Here is a 6,042-nt window from a genome sequence, read left to right on the forward strand (position 1 = left end):
TCACATAAGGTGACCAAAGAATGGTGATAGGGAAAATCTTCTAAAGTCATGAGTTCTTGTGGGATAATAACTGCAAAGTGGTAAATTCACACCGACAATGAGGTCACCTGGCCTGTAATAGTCTTCCTGCAGTTGATAAGTCCTGGTCAAGAGGCACTTGGTCCTCAGCATCCCCTGAGTGGACTGAGGCAGGAGCCAAAATATGAGCAGCAGCCACAGCCAAACCATCAGAGGCACAGAGAGACCTTCCCTCCTTGGCCAGCAACAAAGAGATCCTGAAAGAGAGCCAACAATACACGCCCCAGCAGAGAAATTAGATCTTAGCCAGAAATCAATGGATGCAAAATTAACAGACACCACCTCAGCCCCACATGGAGGGGCTCAGGAAATATTTATATCCACCATATTTTCCCCCTCTCCAGGATTTCTGTGTTACTGACTTACTGGATGGAAATGCACAGGGGATTGCTCAGGGATTACTGTCATTTTGATAATACTGAGCTAGCGAAATAACCACAGCCCCAGCATGCTGGGCTCCCTTTGCACTTCGGAGGGAGAAAAACATATTTGTGTCACACCGTGCTTGTCTCTGGGGCGGGCAGGGCCAGGGAATTGACTTTAGTTGTTGTCAGATTACAAACTTGGGTCCCTGTGAAGCTGAACTCCAAATTCCAAGATGTAGTCCAGGTTTGTGCCAACGTTAGTAGCCCAGACTGATGACGGGGGAAAGGAGGAGTTGGCTCCTGATCATAGTGGTGCAGGGCTGGATGGAATGCCTGGTCTGTCTGCAACGACAACCACTTGCCGGGCCAGGGGTCCCATCATGATGGCCCAGCCCATAAGAACTATGGAACCTGCGGGATCCCCGAATGCTACTGGGGAGTTTTTGCCGGCATGCCAGGTGCCCCTGCTGAGGCCCTAGGCTCAGTGTCACGCCTGAGCATCTGTTCTGGTGCATCGGAACTCAGATGGCTCCCTGGACTTCAGGAGAGCTTCAGCCATGAGCAGGCCACATAACCACGGCAGCTCAAGTGGTGCGAGGAGAACTGCTGCTGAGCACACGGTGATGCCTACCACATGGCTGTGGTGCCAGCACAGAAGGCATATGTCTCGGCCACCGTTGTGCTCTGAAGTCAATGGATTTGATTTTGGTTGCCAGGGTTTGCTGTTGAGCCTGTGTAAAGCCGAGCACCCACACACAAGAGTCACATCTCAGAGCCAAGGCAGCATGGACATTCCCCTTTTGATACTCAGATGGATGACCTGGTCGAGTGCTAGAGCTGCGGCCTGAATCTGATCCTGCAGGAAGTTGCCTGGGAGAGCCCTTGGATGTAGGCTGACACATTGCCTGAACCTCCTCTAACATGACCCCCCAGTACACCGTCATTGATGCCTGGCATTCAGTCTTCTTGGGCATCCCTCAGACTGCAGAGAGCAATGTCTATTTTAACCTTTCCAACCCGAAGGTTCTCCCAGGTAACCTTCTGCAGATGTTTTGGACAGGAGCTCCCATCATTTCCAATTAACCAGTATAGTCACTGCCTATGGTGGCTGGGAATGATTGGAGTTGTAGTCCAATACATCTGTAGAACATCAGGTGCTGGAAATTATACCAGGGATGCAAAACGTGTCCAGATACCATGATGGTAGCTATTTCAAAAAATGCAGGGCCCTGTAGAAGAGAAGCAAAATGTCTGACCATCAGGGATTATTGAGCCCTCCAGATGCAAATGCAGGAGTCTGACTGAGATGGTGCCGAAGTCTGAATGATTGGTCTGTGCCTTTAACGGCCAAGAGGGTGATGGGGCAGAAGTGACGCTGGCCCCCAATGGCCCTGCAGCACATCTACTCCAAGTGGCTCACATTGTCTCCCTGTACACACACCCCCAGCATGCCCCCCTCCCCCTCCCTATTTACTCTGGTATTAATCTCTGGTCACATAGGAGAGGGGGCCGGAGGAGCTGAGCTGGTAGGAGAAGTGGGCAAGAAAAGGCCATCATTCAGTGGCAGAGCACACACTTTGCATAAAGACGGTCTTGGGTTTGGTCTGCAGCACCTCCAGCTAGGGAAGTGACTTCGGTCAGAAACCTTGGAGAGCCACTATAAGTTAGTGTAAACCAGGGGCAAGCAAAATTGCACCAATGGGCAACAGTGTAGCCTTGGACACCTTGAACATGGTGGCTTCTAAGTTTGTCCTAAATGAATTCATTATGCATCTCTCTTTATGTACAGCACTTATTTATACAGATGCCATCTTGAATGTTTCATGGCCACTACAACTCTTGTACATTTGTTTTAGATGCCTATGAGAATTTATCCTCCACCTCAGTCTGATTAGGTAGGGTTGGATGGACCCATCTCCATCTGGGGTGTGGGGAGCTTGATGAGCTCCCCCCTCCAGCTTTCATGGCCCAGACCTGCTTGGAGAACCTCTCTGCTCACCCTGCCTGCCCGCCAAGCCGCACGATCTGCCCTTCCTCTCTGCACCAAGGACTCCGGCAGTCAAGCCCTTGTGCTTTATGTGCACAAGGTCTTGATTGCCAAGTCCTCAGCGTGGCCAGCCCGCAGCGCTCTTGCCCTAGCCTCCTCCCAGTTCTCAAGTACACAGAGGTTTATTGATTTTAAGAGCTTTTGGCCCTCAGATGACCCCTAATCCCACCAAGTACTTGAAAGGCTGCCACAGAGTGGCAGGCCAGGATCTCGTCTCGATCATCCCAGAGTGCAGGACACGGAATAATGGGTTCAAGTGACAAGAAGCCAGATTCTGGCTGAACATGGCTCTTCTTATAGTCTTATGAAACAAGAATTGCCATTCACCAAAGCTTCCTCCCTCCTCCTTCTCCTCCTCCTCTCCTCTCCCCTTCCCACCTCACCCCTCCTCTTCTCCCCCTCCTGGATCTCTCTCCAGTTGATACATTTGAAGCCAGCCTGTCCGGGCTGCTCAGAAGGCATCAGAAAAGCTACAAATCTCTGAGGTGAACCAAGGCACCTTGTCGATGAGCCGCTTCACTTCAGGGAACCTCGGTGCTGTTCTGATCCACCTCATATCATGCCAAGGCACCTCCAAAGCAGCCTGCTTCGCCTGGTTATCCAGCATTCAGATCAAAGTGGTGCACCACCCTAAAGGGAATACTAAGCCTGCATATTTCATACACATTTTACCAACAGAAGCAACAACAACAACAACAACAACAACAATGTGATATAGTCATTATTTTATTGCCCATGCTGGTCAGTTGGAGGCATGAAGCCCCAGATGTTCAAATCTCAACATGAGTTTGGTACCCAAGTCAAAGTGGATGGCCCCTGAATCAGGCCAATTTTCTGAAGTGCTGTATTAGAGTCTGAGTGAAAACTTGTGGTCATCACAGACCTTTAATATAAGCAACTGCTGAACAAGAAGAAAGCCAGAAATCAAATACATTTATGGTTAGACTAAGAAGTCACCATGTTGAAGAAAGTTACAAGAAGATTCTGGAATTTGTTATTATATAGGACTATCGAGTTATCTCTAGGGGGCCATGGTGGCTTAGTGGTTAAGACGCTGAACTGCAGACTGGAAGGTCGGCAGGTCAGCAGTTCGAGACCCGAGTGCTGCATGACGGAGTGAGCTCCCGTCTTCAGTCCCAGCTTCTGCCAACCTAGCAGTTCGAAAGCAAGAAATTGCAAGTAGATAAATAGGTACCTCCTCAGCGGGAAAGGTAACAGTGTTCCGTGCACCTCGGTGTTCAGTCATGCCGGCCACATGACCACGGAAGCGCCTTCGGACAGCGCTGGCTCTTCGGCTTAGAAACGGGGATGAGCACCGCACCCTAGAGTCGGACACGACTGGTTGGGGACACCTTTACCTTTTTATCTGGTTATCTCAAGAATTAGAGGCCCAAATTCTGACAGAAAGGTGGAAAGCTCTTTGAGAAGAACTGAGTCCTCTTATACTTCCACAGATCAAATTCCCTCAACTTGACAGAAGTGAACCTTGGGCAGTTGGTTGCTCCCTCTGAGGTCACAAGACTGGAAAGGAAGATCACTTTATACCGAACCTGACCAGCCCATCACTGACCAGGCTGACTGGCTGAGGCTCTACAGGGTCTCAGAGAGGATTCCCCCCCCCAACCCTGTCTAGAAATTCTGGGGATCCAGCATTGACCATGTGCACGCACAGCATGGCCTCTAACACAGAGCTACGTTCCTTCCCCTAAAATTAATTTAAGATTCATGGTTCTGAATGGAAGCCCACTTCCCTACTGGCAACACTGCGGGGGAGTGGTGAAAAACATGGGACCTGGTTTCACACTATAGGGGGGGACTGGTTAGGGAGAAAATGCTGACCACAAACTAGTGTGTGGTGCCCCCAGCCCACCGAGACCCCTGTTCCCTGAAAGGGGATGAGGGGCGAAAGCTAACTGGGATATACAGAGCACAACTAGGATTTATTTAACAGTGAAGGTACAGGAAGCAAAGCAAACATTCAGATGGATAAACAGCGTCATGCTGCAAATATTAACTTGGAGGGAATGGAGTCAGATAGTTATATGGTCCACAAATGTCAGCTTATTTCTTAAGACTTGTCTCTAGGTCTGTAGCCCGACTCAGAGGTAGCGCAATGGTCCCCAGGGAAGGAGAAGATGTTGCTGCGCTTGCTGCTCTCCTTCATGGCCTTTTCCCACCCTTCCCACAACCTCTCTTCTGTGTCTCTCCCTCTTCCCTGTTTGGTCAGGAATGAACCTTCTTCACAATTCTTCTTCACAATCTCTGTATCCATTTTTATCCTCAGAGTTACCCCCCCCCCCAAATATTCTGGGGCTTCCCAAAGGGGGAATATCAGGGCAGGCAACATAACATTATAGGTCATCCTTCCCCAACTGGAGGACACCTGCAGAGTGTCCCATCATCCTCAGATAACATATCTGGAGGGCACAATGAAGCAGTCAACCACGTAACTTTCCACAGCCTCATTTTCAATGTGCCGGTCTTGCACTCAGTGTGACAATCTGTGTGCAGAGAGTAAGGGAGAGATTTTCCTGTCGTGACTCTGTGCTCCTGCAAATGGTTATTCCCCCAGCAGCATCAGGGAAATTGGGGCATTTGATGATGTTCTAGAAGCTACCGGTTCACACTGGGACAGGGCTGACATTAACAAGCTCAGGCTAGTGAAACATCCTTCTAATATACTTAAGTGCCTTCTGCCTCCCAAGGTGCCCTTCCTAGGAGAGGCCACCTCGAAGAGGGTCATGTTCTGGGTGCTGGGCCATGATCCACACTTCAGGTTTGCATGGGGGACCCATATGAAGACACCAAAAGCCAATCAGACTAAGGCGGAGGGTTAATTGCTGTAGGCCCCTGAAAAGAAGAGACATGCAACAAGAGCTCTCATTCGGCCCTGAAACGTTCAAGGTGGAAATAATATATACAGTTGCTGTAGAAAAAGATAGCCAGATATTGGATACAGTTATGGGCAGACTTAGAAGCTGCCATGTTAGAGATAGATATTGCAATATTCTGGAATCTGTTGGCACACAGGACTCATACATTATCTGAAGGATTACAGGCCCACATCATAACTGAAAGGTGGCAGGCACATTTCACACAAGTCTAGCTATAGAGAAGACCTGGAGGCCGTAATATTTCCACAGATAAAAGTCTCTCAAATACATGAAACAAACTTAGGCAGTTGCTCTCTCTGAGATAAAAAGACTTTGAAGGAAGCTGCATTGTACCAAGCTCAGCATTGTCTTCACCAGGAGTAGGCAACATTTTCTTTGGCCCATGAGCACATCTGTCAATTTGAGGAACTGTATTGGGTATCACCAGGGCTGACAGGAAGCTCTGGTGTGGGCTGGGCCATGAAGTCACGAAGAGTTGGAAGCGACTGAGCGAATAGACAACAAAAATTGGGTATCACCACAAAATGGGTGTCCTGCAGATGAAAGCACTGGCCTGCAGCGACCTGCCATCTTCATTTCCTAAGAATGTCTCCGAGTTCAATATGTGGCCCAGGGGCATTCAATGGGAAGACGACCGGAGCAGCTACAGGCCCTCTTT

Source organism: Heloderma suspectum, chromosome 2, assembly GCF_057233095.1.
Source record: "Heloderma suspectum isolate Gila_16-S chromosome 2, 16-S_ref, whole genome shotgun sequence".
Lineage (NCBI taxonomy): Eukaryota > Metazoa > Chordata > Lepidosauria > Squamata > Helodermatidae > Heloderma > Heloderma suspectum.